Source organism: Podarcis tiliguerta (assembly GCF_965153285.1).
Source record: "Podarcis tiliguerta genome assembly, chromosome: 3".
In the NCBI taxonomy this organism is placed as follows: Eukaryota; Metazoa; Chordata; class Lepidosauria; order Squamata; family Lacertidae; genus Podarcis; species Podarcis tiliguerta.
The window spans coordinates 17686406-17706424 of NC_139536.1; positions in this window are offsets into that span (position 1 = coordinate 17686406).

Below are 20019 nucleotides of genomic sequence, written 5' to 3' on the forward strand. Positions count from 1 at the left end.
GCAGTCTGATTGGTCTGCAGGAGCCACCCAATCCAGCTCCAGGCGGAAGTGAATCCACAACCTGATTGGCCTATAGGAGAATCCCGGAATTAGCCAATCACGTGCAGCCCATTGTGTAAATAATGTATATAAAGCAGATACTTTGGGGGAACTAGCCATTCCTCCTCTCCACTATGAGCTGAATAAAGAGCATGAAATCCACTCTCGACTCCGAGTATATTTCAAAAGGACTTTGGACATGCCTGACCTAGTGATTTGAACTGAATCAATGAGGATTTCAGACTCCCAATTGTCCAACAATAGCAGCGGCTTCTATCCCTGACATCTCCAGATGAAAAAGGGTCAGGCAGCAGGTGATGTGAAAGAGGTTCATATAAGACCACAAAGACAGACGCTGCCAGGAGGGATGGGTTAATCTGTCAAATTTGAGTTCTCTCGCTTTCTCATTTTTCCCAATCCTAAATTCAATTCTCCATATTTCCACATCAGTTTGCGATTTTTTAAAAAATGCCAGCATTTTAGTGAGAATTTTTTTGGTAACATATACCTTTGTGTATGCAAGTATATCAGGGCTTTTTTCAGCCAGAACTCACCAGAACTTAGTTCTGACACCTCTCAGGTAGGCGGCCATTGCCGTTATAAAAGAACAAGGGATGCGTTTATAGTGAACTCTTTTTCTAGAAAAATAGCAGTGCCAAATAAAATGCATTTTTGTATGTGCTTTTCTTTAATATATGAATATTTATGCACACTTCACTCTAATGCTTGAATTTTTGTGCATGTGCCTTGGCTGGAGAGCTGCATTACAAAATTCAGAGAAGTTCTCCAGATGGGAAGAGAGTGCCCTTGTTCTTGGGTCATCTTTGCCATCTTGTTGGCCACTGTGAGAACAGGATGCTGGGCTGGGCTTCAGTTCTTGCCCTGTTTTGGAAAGGAGAAATTAGGTTAGCTTACCTATAGATGCAGCCTATAGATGCAAGCAAAGACATCACCTTGCCAACAAAGGTGTGTATAGTTAAAGCCATGGTTTTCCCACTAGTGATGTATGGAAGTGAGAGCTGGACCATAAAGAAGGCTGATCGCCAAAGAATTGATGTTTTTGAATTATGGTGCTGGAGGAGACTCTTGAGAGTCCCATGGACTGCAAGAAGGTCAAACCATTCTGAAGGAAATCAGCCCTGAGTGCTCACTGGAAGGACAGATCCTGAAGCTGACGCTCCAAGACTTTGGCCACCTCATGAGAAGAGAAGACTCCCTGGAAAAGACCCTGATGTTGGGAAAGATGGAGGGCACAAGGAGAAGGGGATGACAGAGGACGAGATGGTTGGACAGTGTTCTTGAAGCTACCAGCATGAGTTTGACCAAACTGCGGGAGGCAGTGGAAGACAGGAGGGCCTGGCGTGCTCTGGTCCATGCGGTCACGAAGAGTCGGACACGACTAAACGACTAACAACAATAGATGCAACCTGAACCACATTTCTCTCTCACCTGTAGCTGTGCAAGACCTTTGTACTGGGGATGTTTGAGCAAGCAGGTGAAACAGGTAAAAGACAGCTTCCATTATCCGTATGAAAGCTTGAATATTGCCTCTTCTTTGACACTGCAATTTGGTTTGTGGCATTTGAGATCACATCCCTTCATCAGATGTTGATATTACAGGCTGCCTTGCATGCATGCATGAAAGCCACACACACACCCTTTTTGGCTTGAACATCCGAGAGCAACAAACGAGGCACAGCTGAACCTTTCGCCAGGCCCTGTGGCCTTGGCCCATCAATCACCCACTGCTGCTTGAACCTGCTTTTCCTTTTATTGATGTACTCCGCGGAGTAATTATTCCAAGAAAGAGCGGGGAACATGTTTGCCTGAAGCAAAACAAATAAATAAATAGAGAAATCTTTATCGCTGTACTTCCTAAATGCAGACATTTGAATAACAGCAAGAACTGGCAGAGGTTGATTGTTTCAATAACTGCGAGGCAGTTGATTTCTATCATCTTTGACGTGGCTCCAGGCAGTTCTGCAGAATCAAGCTTTTTGTGCAAGCAGTGAGTGTGTGTGCAAGCAGAGCCAGTGTGGTGTAGTGGGTAAGAGCGATAGACTCGCAATCTGGGGAACCGGGTTCGATTCCCCGCTCCTCCACATGCTGCTGCTGGGTGACCTTGGGCCAGTCACACTCCTCTGAAGTCTCTCAGCCCCACTCACCTCACAGAGTGTTTGTTGTGGGGGAGGAAGGGAAAGGAGATTGTTAGCCGCTTTGAGACTCCTTCGGGTAGTGATAAAGCGGGATATCAAATCCAAACTCTTCTTCTTCTTCTTCCTATGGGCATCCCCTGAAAGCAGTTGTGGAAATAGAATCGTAGAATCATAGAACTGTAGAATAGGAAGGGACCCCGAGGGTCATCTAGTCCAACCCCCTGCAATGCAGGAATCTCAGCTAAAGCATCCATGACAGGTGTCCATCCAACCTCTGCTTATAAACCTCCAAGGAAGGAGAGCCCCTAACCACCCTGAGGGAGCCCATTCCAGAATTGAATGTGGCCCTCGGGTCGAAAAAAGCTCCCTGCTCCTGGTATATAGGATTACAGCCTAAGATCTCTTGTAAAACCTGCACCGGGAAATTGGGTTAAAGAAAACCAAACACCCAATCATGCTGGGACACATAGCTGGCTTCTGCAAAGTGAGCTGTGAAACTGTCTTGTTCCCCTCCGAGGATTTCCGTTGTGGGCTCATCTACCGATCCAGTAAAAACACTACGCAGGCAAAGGGAGGGAAAAGAAATCGCAGAAGAGCAACATCAGCTTGGTTTCAGTCCAAATCCTTCGAGGTTGTTTGTTTTAGTTTCTTTTTTTAAAAAAAATAAATCTCTAAAAGTATGCAAGCACAGTAGCCCAGGATTGCCAGATTCCAGGAATGGTAAAGTGGATAACTTGGTGTGGGCAATAATAGATTATATTCTTTGCTAGTGTTGATTACAAGGAAGGAAGGAAGGAAGGAAGGAAGGAAGGAAGGAAGGAAGGAAGGAAGGAAGGGTTCCATCTTGAATAAAATATTGGGGGAGCAGCCCTCTCAAATATTTTATTGAGTGGGGGGCAAAGAGACCTCGGCCCCTGGGAGGTGGCTCCTAAGGAAGCAAGGAAGCTATAAAAGTAGTGACTTAACCTTTCAGAGGCCTTCTGCTACAACTGGAGCCACATTCACACCACACATTGAACACATTATGATAAACAGTCATGGTTTGATGGGTAAAAGAGCCTGTGATGTAGAACAAACGTAGGAAAAAAATATTCAGGTGCAATGGAAAATATGCTTAGTAGTTCAGCACCGACACTATCCGCTAGCTGCCAAGAATACTTGGAGCATGCAGTACCTCGGGTTGCGAACGGGATCCATTCCGGAAGCCCATTCGCAACATGAAAAGAGCACAACCTGAAGCGCTGTATCTGCACAGGTATGCAGTGGGATTTGGTCTTCTGTGCATGCGCGAAGTGCGATTTAGTGCTTCTGCATATGCGCAAGCGGCAAAAGCCGGAAGTAACCCTTTCCGGTACTTCTGGGTCGCCGCACGACGTAACCTGAAAGAACGTAACATGAAGCAAACGTAACATGAGGTATGACTGTAATCACAACAACAATAATGACATGAGAACAGCCTGCTGGGTGAGGCCAGTAGCCCACCCAGTCCAGCGTTCTGTTCTCACTGTGGCCACCCAGATGCCTGGAGGAAACCCGCAAACGGGATTCACGCTCAAGAGCATGCTCTCTTCCCGTGGTTTCAGGCAACTGGTATTCGAAAGCAAGACTGTCTCTGACCATGTAGGCAGAGCATAGCCATCACGGCTAGTAGCCATTGGGAGCCTTATTCTCCATGAATTTGTCAGGGTGAGGTAGCTGACAGGGGGGAAACCTACACACCATATTTTTCAAAATATTATCGAAAATGCTGATGAAATGCTGCCTCCCTACAGCTGAAGCACAATCCATAGGGGGAACAAATTGCCTGCAAGGAATTAGTGATGACCCTCAGCTAGGAAAAAACCCACCCTAATTAATACTTTAAAGCACTACCAGAAATTGATGCCAGCAAAGCACTTTGGAGACCAGTGGTCTACTCAGCTCTGCATGTTGTCCAATCTCTTTTTATTGAAAAGCAAAACCCTAATGCATCGTTCCATCTGTGTGTAAGAAAGGCAGTCGCAAATAAAGCTATAGCCCTTAGAGAGGAAAGACTACTTGTGCGAGCGTTTAGAAAATGAAAACAAAAATAACTCCTGGAAGAATGCAAAGGCATAAATCATACCCTGAGATGGTCTGCTTGGTGATGGATCCATTATATAATTCCTCTAGCACTCAGTTTTAGCAGGGGCTCATCTGTGTCTTCCAAAGATGAGGCTTTGGTCGGAATGACTTCCATATGTGTGCTAGCAAGCAGCTGGAAACTGGGCTTCGTCTCCTCCCCAATCAATCTTTGGTCAATCTAAGCCAAATAGCATGGCATATACAGTTTTCAGGTGATGGGAGATCTGATAAACTTGAGCTTATATAAAATAATTGGCACTGTAGAATACTACATTTCCGAGCACAATTCAAAGTATTGGTGTTGACCTTTAAAGCCCTAAACGGCCTCGGCCCTGTATACCTGAAGGAGCGTCTCCACCCCCATCGTTCTGCCCAGACACTGAGGTCCAGCGCCGAGGGCCTTCTGGTGGTTCCCTCATTGCGAGAAGCAAAGCTACAGGGAACCAGGCAGAGGGCCTTCTTGGTAGTGGCGCCTGCCCTGTGGAACGCCCTCCCACCAGATGTCCAAGAGAAAAACAACTTCCTAACATTCAGAAGACATCTTAAGGCAGCCCTGTTCAGGGAAGATTTTAATGTATGACATATTAGTGTATTTTTGGTCTTTGTGGAAGCCGCTCAGAGTGGCTGGGGAAACCCAGCCAGATGGGTGGGGTGCAAATAATAAATTATTATTATTATTATTATTATTATTACTACTACTACTACTACTGAACTGGATGAAATAAATCAGAGGGGGGGGACCTTTTTCAGTCTGGGGTCTCCATGCTACTGGTGAGTGAGGCCAGAGGCAAACATGGCTGGGACAATGGATCTGACACTTACCTTTGTACCATAGGTTACATTCCAGCATGTAACTGGGGAATTGCCTGTACTAATTGCACACAGTGAGCGCTCACTGGAAGGACAGATCCTGAAGCTGAGGCTCCAATACTTTGGCCACCTCATGAGAAGAGAAGACTCCCTGGAAAAGACCCTGATGTTGGGAAAGATGGAGGGCACAAGGAGAAGGGGATGACAGAGGACGAGATGGTTGGACAGTGTTCTCGAAGCTACCAGCATGAGTTTGATCAAATTGGGGGAGGCAGTGGAAGACAGGAGGGCCTGGCGTGCTCTGGTCCATGGGGTCACGAAGAGTCGGACACGACGAAATGACTAAACAAGAACAAAAACCTTGCATGGTAAGGTTAATTTCAAACAAGTTCTTCTATCCACTTATACTGGTGGAAAATCAGCTCTAAGACTCTGAAGGAAATCAGCTGATCTGGGATGAGTTACATAAAAACGGAGCTTACCAGCCAAAGTGAAACGCACACAGCATTACATAACGGCAAGCAGAGAGGCTCATTCGCTAGCGAGTGGTGACTGCGAGTCCCTGGATATTCTGATAATCTGATCCCAGTGCCTTAATAAAGCTTACACTACTAGGACACGATCTACCATTAGATGGAAATGTTGCCTGGAGTTCAGCTGGCTTCGGAACAGTCCTTAAGCCCTCAAGTGTGGGTGATCTCCAAAAAACACTGAAAAGTCATTAGTGTCAAGCTCGTTGAAGTCACACGGCTGACCGCAGAGAATATGCTCCTGTGGCAGCTGAGAACGGTTTTGGATCCTGCACAGTCCCATGCTAACCTTCAGGTTTTTATTTATACATATGGAATCCATTGTCGGACAATGTTGTTTCCTGGAAGGATTTCTTTCTTCGTAGGAAATACTTGTGGTTTTTTTCTCAAGTCTGCAAGATCACCTTTGGTTTAAGGCCTGTCAGTGCCCTATTGTTACCTAATAATCCCGTGATCATCTATGTTGCTGCCAAGACAACAATGCCCATTTACACCACAAAGAACTCATAACCCACCTACTTTCAGCAGCCAGAAACACCATAACCAGACACTGGAGAGACCTGTCAGGAGTAAGCATGGACCAATGGTACCAAATAGTATGGGAAACAGCCCTACTAGAAAAATTAACTAATAAACTGAAACTGACACGGGGACAAACAGAAGAAGACGCCTTCACCCCGGTATGGCTCCCCTTTATCACATACACAGCCCAACAAGGCAATGACAATAATCCACCAACAGCATACAAATCAATATGGCTAACCTGATCCAAAACACCCACCCACCTCACTCACACACGAAAACAAAGATCACCACAGCCAATCACACCCTAGGCCAACCCCAACCTCTCTCACCACCAAAGGAACACAAGTAACGCTGACACCAAACTCTACATACATTAAGCATAATAGAAACATCGCCACCCGACCCCACCCCCATCCATCTTCCCTCCCCCCACCCCCCTTTCTTTTTCCTTCCTTTCTTTTTTTTCCCTTCTCCCCCTAATGCCTCAACAAATGAAATGGATTTGTAAAAATGTTACATGGGGAAAAAATACGAGGCATTACACTTACTTCTGTAAAACAAGAAAATCCTTAATAAAATATTTTTAAAAAACAAAACAAATCTATGTTGCTGCCGAAGGCTACAGAGATTGTTGATGAAATAACAGCAGTGTCAAGAGCTGGGATTCTGCACGTGTGTTTGTTATGATAACCCCACCTTTTGTGTGATATAATTTCTGTTTGTAGAGGAGATGTGCTTCTTCTCCACGCCAAAATGCAAACCCTTAAAAAAGATGTTTCTTCTTTTTTCTGTCTCTCTCTTACCTAGGGGCAAACAAAGGTTAAGGGGCGGGGCAAACCGCTGGCTGCGCATGCGTTGCCCTGCTACGTATGATGCATGCGTGGCATCGCTACGTACGACACATGTGCGGCATTGCTACATACAGCACATGTGTGGTGTCGCTACATATGACGCATGTGCAGCTTTGCTACGTACAGCGCATGCATAGCATCGCTACGTACAACGCATGTGTGGCATCGCTACGTACAGCACATGCATGTGACACTGCGCATGTGTTGTACATAGCTGCCCGAGCACCGTACAGACAGTGGCAGGATCCTCTGCTCCCAGCGGTGCCGGCGGAGGGATCCTTCACATGTGGCTACGGCAGTGCGATAGCTGCTCGCGCTGCCGCGCTCAGGGGTGGCGGGGTGAGCACCCCGCGGGGTGCCTTCTTGTCATCCCTCCAGACATGGCACCCGGGGCAACCCACCCCCACCCCTTGCGACGCCACTGCTCTTGCCTCCTTGCAAGGAGGGGTGGGAACTCAGATGCAACAGAAAAATAAAGATCTGCCTTGCTTTCACTGCATCCTGCCTCCATCCATTCATTTCTGACCGATCATGGACTTAGGGGGCCCAGTCCCTTGGGGAGTTGGGCAGAAAAAGCCAAGCACCCCTATTTTTTCTATATCAGTTTTTAGTATATTGGTCCCCAAAAAGGTACAGTGGTACCTCGGGTTGCAGACGCTTCAGGTTACAGACACTTCAGGTTACAGACGCTTCAGGTTACAGACTCCGCTAACCCAGAAATAGTACCTCAGGTTAAGAACTTTGCTTCAGGATGAGAACAGAAATCGTGCTCCGGCAGCGGGAGGCCCCATTACCTGAAGTGGTACCTCAGGTTAAGAACAGTTTCAGGTTAAGAATGGATCTCCGGAACAAATTAAGTTCTTAACCAGAGGTACCACTGTAATTTCAAGAATTGTTCAGATGTCGGGCCGGCCCTATCATGAGCCAAGCTGAGTCTAGCTAATCTGGGCTGCAGCAACAGAAGCATAGCGTCCAGATCAAGGGAAGTACTGTAATAGTTTCACTCTATTCTGCCTTGGTCAGACCACACCAGGAATACTGTCTCCAGTTCTGGTGCAGGTTGCCTCCCTGCCTTCCTCAGGTACTACAAAGACTTGCATCAGCAAGACTTGGATGATCCCCTAGGTTGTTTGAAAAGCCCACTAGATGATTCCCATCCAACTGTTCCAGTTAATCTGAATACATGTTCCCCTTCTTTCCATTGACTTCCATAACCCTGGAGAGCCACTGCCAGCGACATAAACAATCCAAAGCTACTGTAGATGGTCCAATGCCCTGATTCTGTACAAGGCAGCTTCCCACGCACCTTTGCTATAGGCAAGGGCTGTATCTCAGTGACAAAGCATCTTCTTTGCAGGCAGGATGTATTGGATTCAATACCCAGCATCTCCAGGTAGGGCTGCAAATGCTATGTCGACAATACTGTACAGTGCTAGATGGACCAATGATCTGACTCAGTATAAGGCAGCATATGGCCCTATGTATGTTGCATTCCTGCTTAGCTTTCTTCACTCCATTGGCCTAATAAAAGTTGTTTACTTTATTATGTATATACACACACACACATAAATATACTTTATTATGTATGTATGTATGTATGTATGTATATACACAGGGACGCGGGTGGCCCTACAGAGCCTAGTGCTTGCCGATCAGAAGGTCAGCAGTTTGAATCCCCACGATGGGGTGAGCTCCCATTGCTCAGTCCCTGCCAACCTAGCAGTTCGAAAGCACATCAAAGTGCAAGTAGATAAATAGGTACCGCTCCGGCGGGAAGGTAAACGGCGTTTCCATGCGCTGCTCTGGTTCGCCAGAAGCGGCTTAGTCATGCTGGCCACATGACCCGGAAGCTGTACGCCGGCTCCCTCGGCCAATAAAATGAGATGAGCGCCGCAACCCTAGAGTCAGTCACGACTAAACCTAATGGTCAGGGGTCCCTTTACCTTTACCTATAATTATAGGTAAATAGATACCGCTCCAGCGGGAAGGTAAATGGTGTTTCTGTGTGCTGCTCCGGTTCGCCAGAAGCGGCATAGTCATGGTGGCCACTTGACCCAGAAGCTGTACACCGGCTCCCTCAGCCAGTAAAGCGAGATGAGCGCTGCAACCCCAGAGTCGGCCACAACTGGACCTAATGGTCAGGGGTCCCTTTACCTTTACCTATACACTCAACACTTTTAAAAAGAACTCTGTGTGGTATATGTAACACAATATAAAATAATGATCAATAATATACAGAGAGGGGAAATAATACACAGAGAAAATAAGCAACATTTTAAAGCAAATACTAAATTATATATCTATTTTTTAAAAATTAAAAATGAGTCTAAAATAGTATAAAGAGCATGCCTGTCTCATGTTACTAGGCGGGGACTTCCAAAACATAGATGCTGCTGTTAACGGAGAAATCCGACAAAAAAACAAGGACACCAGCCAGGAATAACAGAGCAAAACAGCAGCCAGTAGGCTTGGTCTTTATTGAAGACTGCCACGATAGGACTCCCACCTGCCACCAGGTGAAACAAAATGGAAGCCCAGAACAAAAGAAGACCCCAACTTTTATTAGTTACTAATCCCCCAAACTACACCCCTAGAACTACATCACAACTACATCATGACTACATCATTGACACATCACAAAAAGGAGGGGTTGAGGGAGGAGTTGTGGAGGTAACCTCAGTATCATGTCACCTGGCTGGTTCCTCCTTTCCCCCTCCCCATGAGTCATTTCCAGAGGACAAAGGGGAGCTGGCAGTTTCCTGCCCCCAGAGGGAAGATCTGATCATTATCCTTTGTTCCAGTCCATGTTAAATCCACTCCCATATGCAAGTCCTTTGTGACCTTGATGGTCTTCTGTCTGGGACCATCAAGGTTGTCATGCCAACTGGGTAGGGCTCCTGTGTATGTGCTGGTACAGTTAAGGGATTATGGCCATCCTATATCAAACCATCCCCCTTTGATAGTCCTTCCCTCATGGAGTAAAATAAAAGTAAAAGGTAAAGGTAAAGGTACCCCTGCCCGTACGGGCCAGTCTTGACAGACTCTAGGGTTGTGCGCTCATCTCACTCTAGAGGCCGGGAGCCAGCGCTGTCCGCAGACACTTCCGGGTCACGTGACCAGCGTGACAAGCTGCATCTGGCGAGCCAGCGCAGCACACGGAATGCCGTTTACCTTCCCACTGGTAAGCAGTCCCTATTTATCTACTTGCACCCGGCGGTGCTTTCGAACTGCTAGGTTGGCAGGCGCTGGGACCGAGCGACAGGAGCGCACCCCGCCATGGGGATTCGAACCGCCGACCTTTCGATCGGCAAGTCCTAGGCGCTGAGGCTTTTACCCACAGCGCCACCTGGGTCCATTTAAAATAAAAGTGGACCGGTGTAAATCCGATGTATGGTTGATTTACTATGAATTTATAACAGAAACATCGCGTATGTCGTGTGTGTGTGTGTCATGTTTGTACAAACTGAATGATTGGGGGGGGTTCCTGCAACACTGCCACATGTAAAGCAGGATTCCTAACAGATGTGGAACGAACATTAAACGACACTTCTAACAGTCCAAGCTCTGTAGACCAACGTTTATAGGCAGGAACAGGGCCATTGTTAGACAACTGGAAGTCATAAGCCCTTGCCAATCTATTGCAAATTGCTAGGAGAGCTACCAGTAGAATCAGGGAGAAAATAGATTCAGCTTGCATTCGTTAGTATGGTTATTATTAATTTCAATTTATTACCTGCCCTTTGCCCTAAGGTCCCAGAGTGCATTGCAGCAATTAAAACCAGCTTAAAACAATTTATAATCACATAATTAAGCTGGATCTCAAGCACCAAAAGCCAGAGTAAAGAGGTGCATCTTTTTTTAAAAAGGTGAAGCTACCCAATTCTCACTTTGCAAAACAATATGTGAACCGAAACTTCTATTCTTTGAAACTCACACGCCTCCATATTTGCAGTGTGGTTCTCTAGCCAAGTAAAATGTACAGAAATGCATAAACTGGGACAAAGTGTGCCTAAAAATGCATATACTAGCAAAAAATAACATGCAAAAATGTGCTATATTAGATGTTGTTTTGCAGGAAACTGCTTTGAGGCAATGCACATATTCATGTCCATACATGCATTTTTAGAATTAAGCCTCAGTTCAATGAGTCTTGCTCCCAGGCACATGGGTATAGGATTGCAGACTAACTGTCCCCCACTGAAATCAATGGTGTTTAAAAATTACTGAACTACGGCTGGATCAAATCTGTTAACATCACTCTACTCATGTAGGAAATAAAGTCAGGGAAACTTGGGATTGGCTGAGCATGGCTTGTTTAAATAGCAGTTACATTATTTAAGGAAAGTTTATGATAACAAGACATACACTGACCATGGAAAACTGAGCCATTAATTAATTAAAAGGTTTTAAAATCATTTATTCTTGGTCCTGCATAGTACTGTGCTGCCTGAGACTTACTGGAGGTAGAGTCCAACAAAATCTGGAGAAGGAAGGCTACTCTGAATTTACCATACTGTCATTCCTATTCAACTCAAGTCATTGTTTGGGGCATGTAAATTCCAGTGTATTTTTAGTCTTCTCATGCACATAAAAAGGAAGAATGGTGTTTTTATTAATTACTGTACTTTTCCATGTATAAGACTATGGTTTTTTACTCTAAAATAATGTTCAAGATCTGGGCTCATCTTATACACGGATAGTAGTATCTCCCCCTATTTTCTTAAATTGGAGTCCCTAAAAATAGGGGGGTGTCTTATACATGGGGGCATCTTATAGATGGAAAAATAGCTGCTTTAGAGAATCATAGAATTGTAGTGTTGGGAGGGATCCTGAGGATAATCTCTACAATGCAATGTCTTATACAGGGATTGAACCTGCAACCTTGGTGTTATTTATACAGAAAAGAATCATCTTAAAGTGACTATCATTTAAGAAAGTCAAGAGAGGAAACCTCCATGCACTGTGTTACCCAATAAATATTTCATTTGTATCACGAAATTAAAAGATGCCTGCTTCTTGGGAGAAAAGCAATGACAAACCTAGACAGCATCTTAAAAAGCAGAGATACCACCTTGCCAACAAAGGTCCATATAGTTAAAGCTATGGTTTTCCCAATAGTGATGTATAGAAGTGAGAGCTGGACCATAAAGAAGGCTGATCGCCAAAGAATTGATGCTTTTGAATTATGGTGCTGGAGGAGACTCTTAAGAGTCCCATGGACTGCAAGAAGATCAAACCTCTCCATTCTTAAGGAAATCAGCCCTGAGTGCTCACTGGAAGGTCAGATCCTGAAGCTGAGGCTCCAATACTTTGGCCACCTCATGAAAAGAGAAGACTCCTTGGAAAAGACCCTGATGTTGGGAAAGATGGAGGGCACAAGGAGAAGGGGACAACAGAGGACAAGATGGTTGGATAGTGTTCTCAAAGCTACCAGCATGAGTTTGGCCAAACTGTGGGAGGCAGTGGAAGACAGGAGTGCTTGGCGTGCTCTGGTCCAGGGGGTCACGAAGAGTCGGACACGACTAAACGACTAAACAACTAAACAACAACAACAAAATTTTGTTAGTTTATTGAATAAATCTCTAACAGTATATTCTACAGTCAAACTTTTTCCTCTTACAGGTGCAAAATAAATACTGTAATGTACAAAATTAACAGAAGATGATGTAAAGACCAAGTCCCTCCAACAAACATTTGTTTACCTATAATTACATGTATTTGTGTTGTCAAGGAAAAAATAGCACATGGGAGGCGAATAAATGGCACTTTTTTGTAGCTTCGAAGTACAACTAAATTTGGCCCGTTCGACTAAAGAAATCCCTCAGTACAGTATACATGGTCAGATTACACAAACATCACAGGAGCCAGGCTTCTGAGTGTATAACTTAGCAACATACTTAGCAACCATAACAAATAAAAATATTATGCTTCAAAGTTTCATTAAAGTCAGCAGTGGGATTAATAAGTGTTTTGGAATGTGTTCTTGCTTCTTGGATTTAGGGAAAGTGTTTAAATGTAAGCCCTTCAAAGTGGCAAGGCATCTACAGTTTCCGTCCCTGAAATTAATTTGCCTACAACTTGATTCTTACTGAGAAGCAACTGTTTAGCCGTAACATTAGCAATAGTCCGCAATTACCCCCGCTACAAATACAGATGTTGTTTAGGTAGCTAGACAGATTAGACAGACAAAATGCACTGTTTTAATGGAAAGATGTAGTTTGCATGCTTCCCTTCAGTTTTTCCATTGCCCTCGTCATTTGAACCAAGGTTTAGATTATTACATAAACTAAACCTCGGTTCAAATTACGAATGCCATGAAAAAACGGAGGACAGACATGCAGAATACATTCCTGTAGAGTATTTTTGGGATGTATAGAACATCATCCACATGAGCAAAGTTGTTCCTGCTCAGAAAAGTTTACATTTCAAAAAAAAACACAGGTGCACACATCTTCTTTCAAGATACATCAAAATATAAGGTCCAGAGTCAGTTTAGTGATTACAGCAATGGATTTGGACCAAGGTGATTTACAATGCAATTGCATACATATATCTACTGAGAAGTAATCTCCATTGACTCCAGTGGGCCTTTCCTCTCACTGTGGTCTAAACCACTGAGCTTGCTGATCAGAAGGTCAGTGGTTCAAATCCCTGCGACGGGTGAGCTCCTGTTGCTCTATCCCAGCTCTTGCCAACCTAGCAGTTTCAAAGCATGCCACTGCAAGTAGATAAATAGGTACCACGGCGGCGGGAAGGTAAACGGCATTTCTATGTGCTCTGGTTTCCGTCACAGTGTTCCGTTGCGCCAGAAGCGGTTTAGTCATGCTGGCCACATGACCCAGAAAGCTGTCTATGGACAAACACTGACTCCCTCGGCCTGAAGCAAGATGAGCACCACAACTCCATAGTCGCCTTTGACTGGACTTAACCATCCAGGGGTCCTTTACCTTTTTTTAAAAAAATTACACCCTGTTTGCAGAGATATTAGATGAGTCCGACTATTTAGTGAGCATGCATCCTAATTTGTTCACAGGGAGGTTAGATGGCGTGTCAAAGCAAATGTTACCCCACACTTTTCAGTGTGTTTTCCCGACACTTTCCTTACGGCAAAAAGTTCAGGCTTTCAGAGATATCTCTGAACTGCACACTGTTTCTATAAACACACACATAGGTGTCAGGAGTGAGCAAGCCAGCAGTAAATCACACAAAGTAAGTGGAGTTAAAGCTCTGGTTTTCCCAGTAGCGATGTATGGAAGTGAGAGCTGGACCATAAAGAAGGCTGATCTCTGAAGAATTGATGCTTTTGAATTACGGTGCTGGAGGAGACTCTTGAGAGTCCCATGGACTGCAAGAAGATCAAACCTATCCATTCTTAAGGAAATCAGCCCTGAGTGCTCACTGGAAGGATGAATCATAGAATCATAGAATCATAGAATTGGAAGAGACCACAAGGGCCATCGAGTCCAACCCCCTGCCAAGCAGGAAACACCATCAGAGCACTCCTGACATATGGTTGTCAAGCCTCTGCTTAAAGACCTCCAAAGAAGGAGACTCCACCACATTCCTTGGCAGCAAATTCCACTGTCGAACAGCTCTTATTGTCAGGAAGTTCTTCCTAATGTTTAGGTGGAATCTTCTTTCTTGTAGTTTGGATCCATTACTCCATGTCCGCTTCTCTGGAGCAGCAGAAAACAACCTTTCTCCCTCCTCTATGTGACATCCTTTTATATATTTGAACATGGCTATCATATCACCCCTTAACCTCCTCTTCTCCAGGCTAAACATGCCCAGCTCCCTTAGCCGTTCCTCATAAGGAATCGTTTCCAGGCCTTTGACCATTTTGGTTGCCCTCCTCTGAACATGTTCCTGAAGCTGAGACTCCAATACTTTGGCCACCTCATGAGAAGAGAAAACTCCCTGGAAAAGACCCTGATGTTGAGAAAGATGGGGGGCACAAGGAGAAGGGGACGACAGAGGGACGACAGAGGATGAGATGGTTGGACAGTGTTCTCGAAGCTACCAGCATGAGTTTGACTAAACTGCGGGAGGCAGTGGAAGACACAACTAAACGACTAAACAACAATAACAACAAGTGGAGTTAAGCCTTTAGTTGAGAAAACAGGATCTGCACAGGAGTGTCAGGTCAAATGAGCACAACAATGCTTCCGCAGTTGCAGTGACTGAAGTTCCCCCCTTCCCCACAGCTTCATTTTAATAGGACTTCTTTGGAGTAAATAAGCTGTGAAATGCAGCCTAGGGGTCTTATGCTCCATTGCACTGCAGCAAAACTGCAGAACCAATATGAATTTCCCAACATGGACACAAACAACCTTTTTATTCCCTTCTACCGGTGTTGGGAGTTGCCCTGGCCCAGAATGGTAGGGCTGCCAAGCTACACTGCTGCTGCGAGGTCAGATCAGCTGTTGCCTGTGAACAAAAAACATGGAATGAGTCATTTCATGATGAAATGACTTAGCGTTCTGTCACAGGTCCAAGTCCACTTAGCACCCCAGCCAGAATGTTGGTCCAAAAGGACTGAACTTTTAGAAAACATTTTGCATGTGTTTTAAAAGTGTTTGCTGCCAATCGGTCAAAGAGGCCAAATGCAAAGTGGCCCAGCAGTGTCTCCTCCTGAACCAGAGGAGTTTACAATGCTTATCAGTGCAAACATCATATTAACCAAAGACCTTAACTGTAGAAACAATTCAGCACTTCAGATGCAGTGGAAGGTTCCAATGAAAGCTTTCTTTCCTCATCATGTGACCATCAGCTTCCTGCTTTGAGTAAGAGACCGTGCTCAATGGCCTACAAGGTCTTCTCCAACTAGGATGGGGGTGAATTTCAATTCAGTTCCCATTTAAAAGTGAGCCCACATAATTTTGACTTTCTTAAACTATATGGGGACCGAAACACAGCTATCCTGTGAAATTCACACTTCTCTGCATTTTACAAAGCAGTTCTCCAGCCAACTAATGTGTACCAAAATATTTAGGTATGCTGGTCTAAAGAAATATATTGGTGAAAAGAGCATACAAAAATGCATAATTCTAGGGGAGACAATTTTGCAAAAGTATGCATGTAAGATAAAAAATGCATACATTAACATATATATCAGGATAAATGTGTGTTTAAATGCTGGTGAATTTTCAGAATGACTTTTGTTTTTAAAAATTTCAAACTGATATAGAAATGTGGAGAACTGAAGACAAGGTTAAAAAATTAAGAAAGTGAGAGAGAATGAAATTGACAGATCCGTTCATCTCTACCTCCAGCCCTGCTATTCTTTCTCTCTGTGTGTGCCTTTGCTGTTAGAAAATAAAATACATTCCTGGCACAAAGGTGACCACTACACTTTGTTGTAAACAAAAAATTGCCCTTTTCCCTTATGGGGTATCCAAGAGCCCATATAGAGTCCTTACATAGGTTCCCTATTGGTAGGAGAAAATAACAGAGGCCAACCAGAGAATATTGAGAAGCAAAGCAGCTAGTAAGCTTGATCTTTATTGATCTGTTGGAACAGGGTGCTCCCCTCACACGCAGAAAAGGAGGAGGACCCAGAAAAATGGTGTGCAAGGGCTTATAAAGACTTTTGAAATTCCCATCCTGTAGATCAAGACCACCCCCCAGAAACATCATACATACATCACAGAAGGGGTGTAACCTAAGACCACCCCTCAGATACATCACAGAAAAGGTGGTCTTAAAACAGAAATTTCAATATTGTTTTTCTCCTGTCCTTGTTTATTTCCTGTCTGGCAGGTTACTTGATTGGATTGCCTGAGGAGCCTGGCCAGTCTTTTGTAGTGATAAATACTTAGTTCCTGGACCAGGTCACACCCTGTTCAAACGCAGACATACCCTTAATTGTGAAGGAAAAGACAATGGGGAGGCTTTTCCATTTTGACCTTGCAGAGAAAACATTTGCTCAGTTTAGGAATCAAAATGGTTCCAGGTTGGCCTTCCTGTGGTGATCTATGTACGTGCGGTTATGAACATTACCATATATCTAAGACCATAAAATTCCTATCACACTTGTCATACTTATGCTACAAATTTATTCATTGAATCTCTCTGTTGCCCTTCATTTGATTAAAAGAAAAAGAACCACAACTCTCCCTCTGTGTGTTTCTGTGTCTGTATAGGTTGGATTGCTCACATTCAAAAGGCTGCCACAACAAGGGACATGGGGAAAATTCAGTTCAGTTCATGCTTAAAAGTTAACTTACCTACATTTTTTTATTCCTGATATAGAGACACCCTTCAAAATGTGCACTTGTGCAAATTTTGCAGTGCACTTCTACAACCAAGTAATGTGCAGAAATATGCATATATTATGGTAAAGTGTGCATTAAAGTAACGTATGGTAGTGAAACTAAAATTTAAAAACGCATTGTACTAGGGGAAACTGTTTTGCAAATATGTGCATATGAGGCAAGATTGCTGGCCAAAAAAAAGTACCGTATTTTTCGCCCTATAGGACGCACTTTTTCACCTCCAAAAATGAAGGGGAAATGTGTGTGCGTCCTATGGGGCGAATGCAGGCTTTCGCAGAAGCCTGGAGAGCGAGAGGAGTCGGTGCGCACCAACCCCTCTCGCTCTCCAGGCTTCAGGAGATCCCCACCGCCAGCCCCACAAACTGGGGGGGAGAAGCCTGACTTGGTTAGAAGGCTGGCGGGGGGGGAGAAGCCTGCTCCTCCCCGTTGCCAGCCCCGCAAACTCGGGGGACAGCGGGAGAGGCGCAGCGCGCCTTTCCCGCTGTCCCCCGACTTGGTTAGAAGGCCGGCGGGGGGAGAAGCCTGCTCCTCCCCGTCGCCAGCCCCGCAAACTCGGGGGACAGCGGGAGAGGCGCGGCGCACCTTTCCCGCTGTCCTCCGAATTGGTTAGAAGGCTGGCGGGGGGGGAAGCCTGCTCCTCCCCGTCGCCATCCCCGCAAACTCGGGGGACAGCGGGAGAGGCGCGGCGCGCCTTTCCCACTGTCCCCCGACTTGGTTAGAAGGCTGGCAGGGGGAGAAGCCTGCTCCTCCCCGTCGCCAGCCCCGCAAACTCGGGGGACAGCGGGAGAGGCACGGCGCGCCTTTCCCACTGTCCCCCGACTTGGTTAGAAGGCTGGCAGGGGGAGAAGCCTGCTCCTCCCCGTCGCCAGCCCCACAAACTCGGGGGACAGCGGGAGAGGCGCGGCGCGCCTTTCCCGCTGTCCTCCGAATTGGTTAGAAGGCTGGCGGGGGGAGAAGCCTGCTCCTCCCCGTCGCCAGCCCCGCAAACTCTGGGGACAGCGGGAGAGGCGCGGCGCGCCTTTCCCACTGTCCCCCGACTTGGTTAGAAGGCTGGCGGGGGGAGAAGCCTGCTCCTCCCCGTCGCCAGCCCCACAAACTCGGGGGACAGCGGGAGAGGCGCGGCGCGCCTTTCCCGCTGTCCTCCGAATTGGTTAGAAGGCTGGCGGGGGGGAAGCCTGCTCCTCCCCGTCACCAGCCCCGCAAACTCGGGGGACAGCGGGAGAGGCGCGGCGCGCCTTTCCCGCTGTCCCCCGACTTGGTTAGAAGGCTGGCGGAGGGCTTCCCCCTCCTCCAGCCCCGCAAGCTCCCAGAGCGAGGCCAAAGCTGCACGCAGCTTCGGCATCGCTCTGGGTCCCGTTCTGGGGGCTGGGGGAGGGGGAAGCTCGGGCTTCCCCCGCCCCAGCCCCGCGCCTGGGGGGGGGAAATTTTTTTTCGTTTATTCCCCCCCCCCCAAATCTAGGTGCGTCCTATGGGCCGATGCGTCCTATAGGGCGAAAAATACGGTATGTATATTAGGAGAACGTCTCAGTAGAATTTTCATAAGGGCTTAAAACAAAAATCACAAACGAATGTAGAAATGTGAAGGGCTGAATTTAAGGCTGGAAAAATGAGAAACTGAGAGAAACCAAAGTTGACATTCACCCATTCCTAGTCACCAACAAAACAAAAAAGAAAAGAAAAGATAGGTAATATATAGCTCCTATACGCCACCTGGTGGATAAGGAGAAAATAACAAACTCCAATTATGATAAAGGTAAAGGACCCCTGACAGTTAAGTCCAGTTGCAGACGACTCTGGGGTTGCGGCGCTCATCTCGCTTTACTGGCCAAGGGAGCCGATGTTTGTCCGCAGTTTTTCCAGGTCATGTGGCCAGCATGACTAATCCGCTTCTGGTGCAACGGAACACCAAACCAGAGCAGCGCACGGAAACGCTGTTTACCTTCCTGCCAGAGTGATACCTATTAATCTACTTGCACTTTTTGGCGTGCTAGGTTGGCAGGAGCTGGGACCAAGCAACGGGAGCTCACCCCATTACAGGGATTCAAACCGCCGACCTTCTGATCGGCAAGCCCAAGAGGCTCAGTGGTTTAGACCACAGCGCCACCTGCGTCCCTCCGATTATGATAGTTCATAGCAATTAGCAGAACCTGCCACAAAATGTCACATAGGATGCTTCCAGGTGGTGTGTTTATTTGAGCATCCATCCTGTTTTTCTTGTAGGAGCATTAAACAACACTGGCTACTTCATGAGAATTGCCTCTAATTTGTTTGTGGGGAGGTTAGACCACTTTGGGCCAAAGCAAGTTATTCCATGCTTTCGAGTGCATTTTCCAGTTACTTTTCTGATTGCAAAAAGTCTGATCTTTGGGGAAAGTCGGTTACAGTGGTACCTCGGGTTACGCTTCAGGTTACATACACTTCAGATTACAGACTCCGCTAACCCAGAAATAGTGCTTCAGGTTAAGAACTTTGCTTCAGGATGAGAACAGAAATCATGCTCTGGCAGCGCAGTGGCAGCAGGAGGCCCCATTAGCTAAAGTGGTACTTCAGGTTGAGAACAGTTTCAGGTTAAGAACAGACCTCCAGAACGAATTAAGTACTTAACCTGAGGTACCACTGTAGTTGTAAAACTACTCCAAGTCAGCTTTAATTTACCAGCTTGTACTTGAATTCCACCCTTGGATATGCTCATACCAATAACTAACTTAGCTGGTCTCTAAGGTGCTACTGC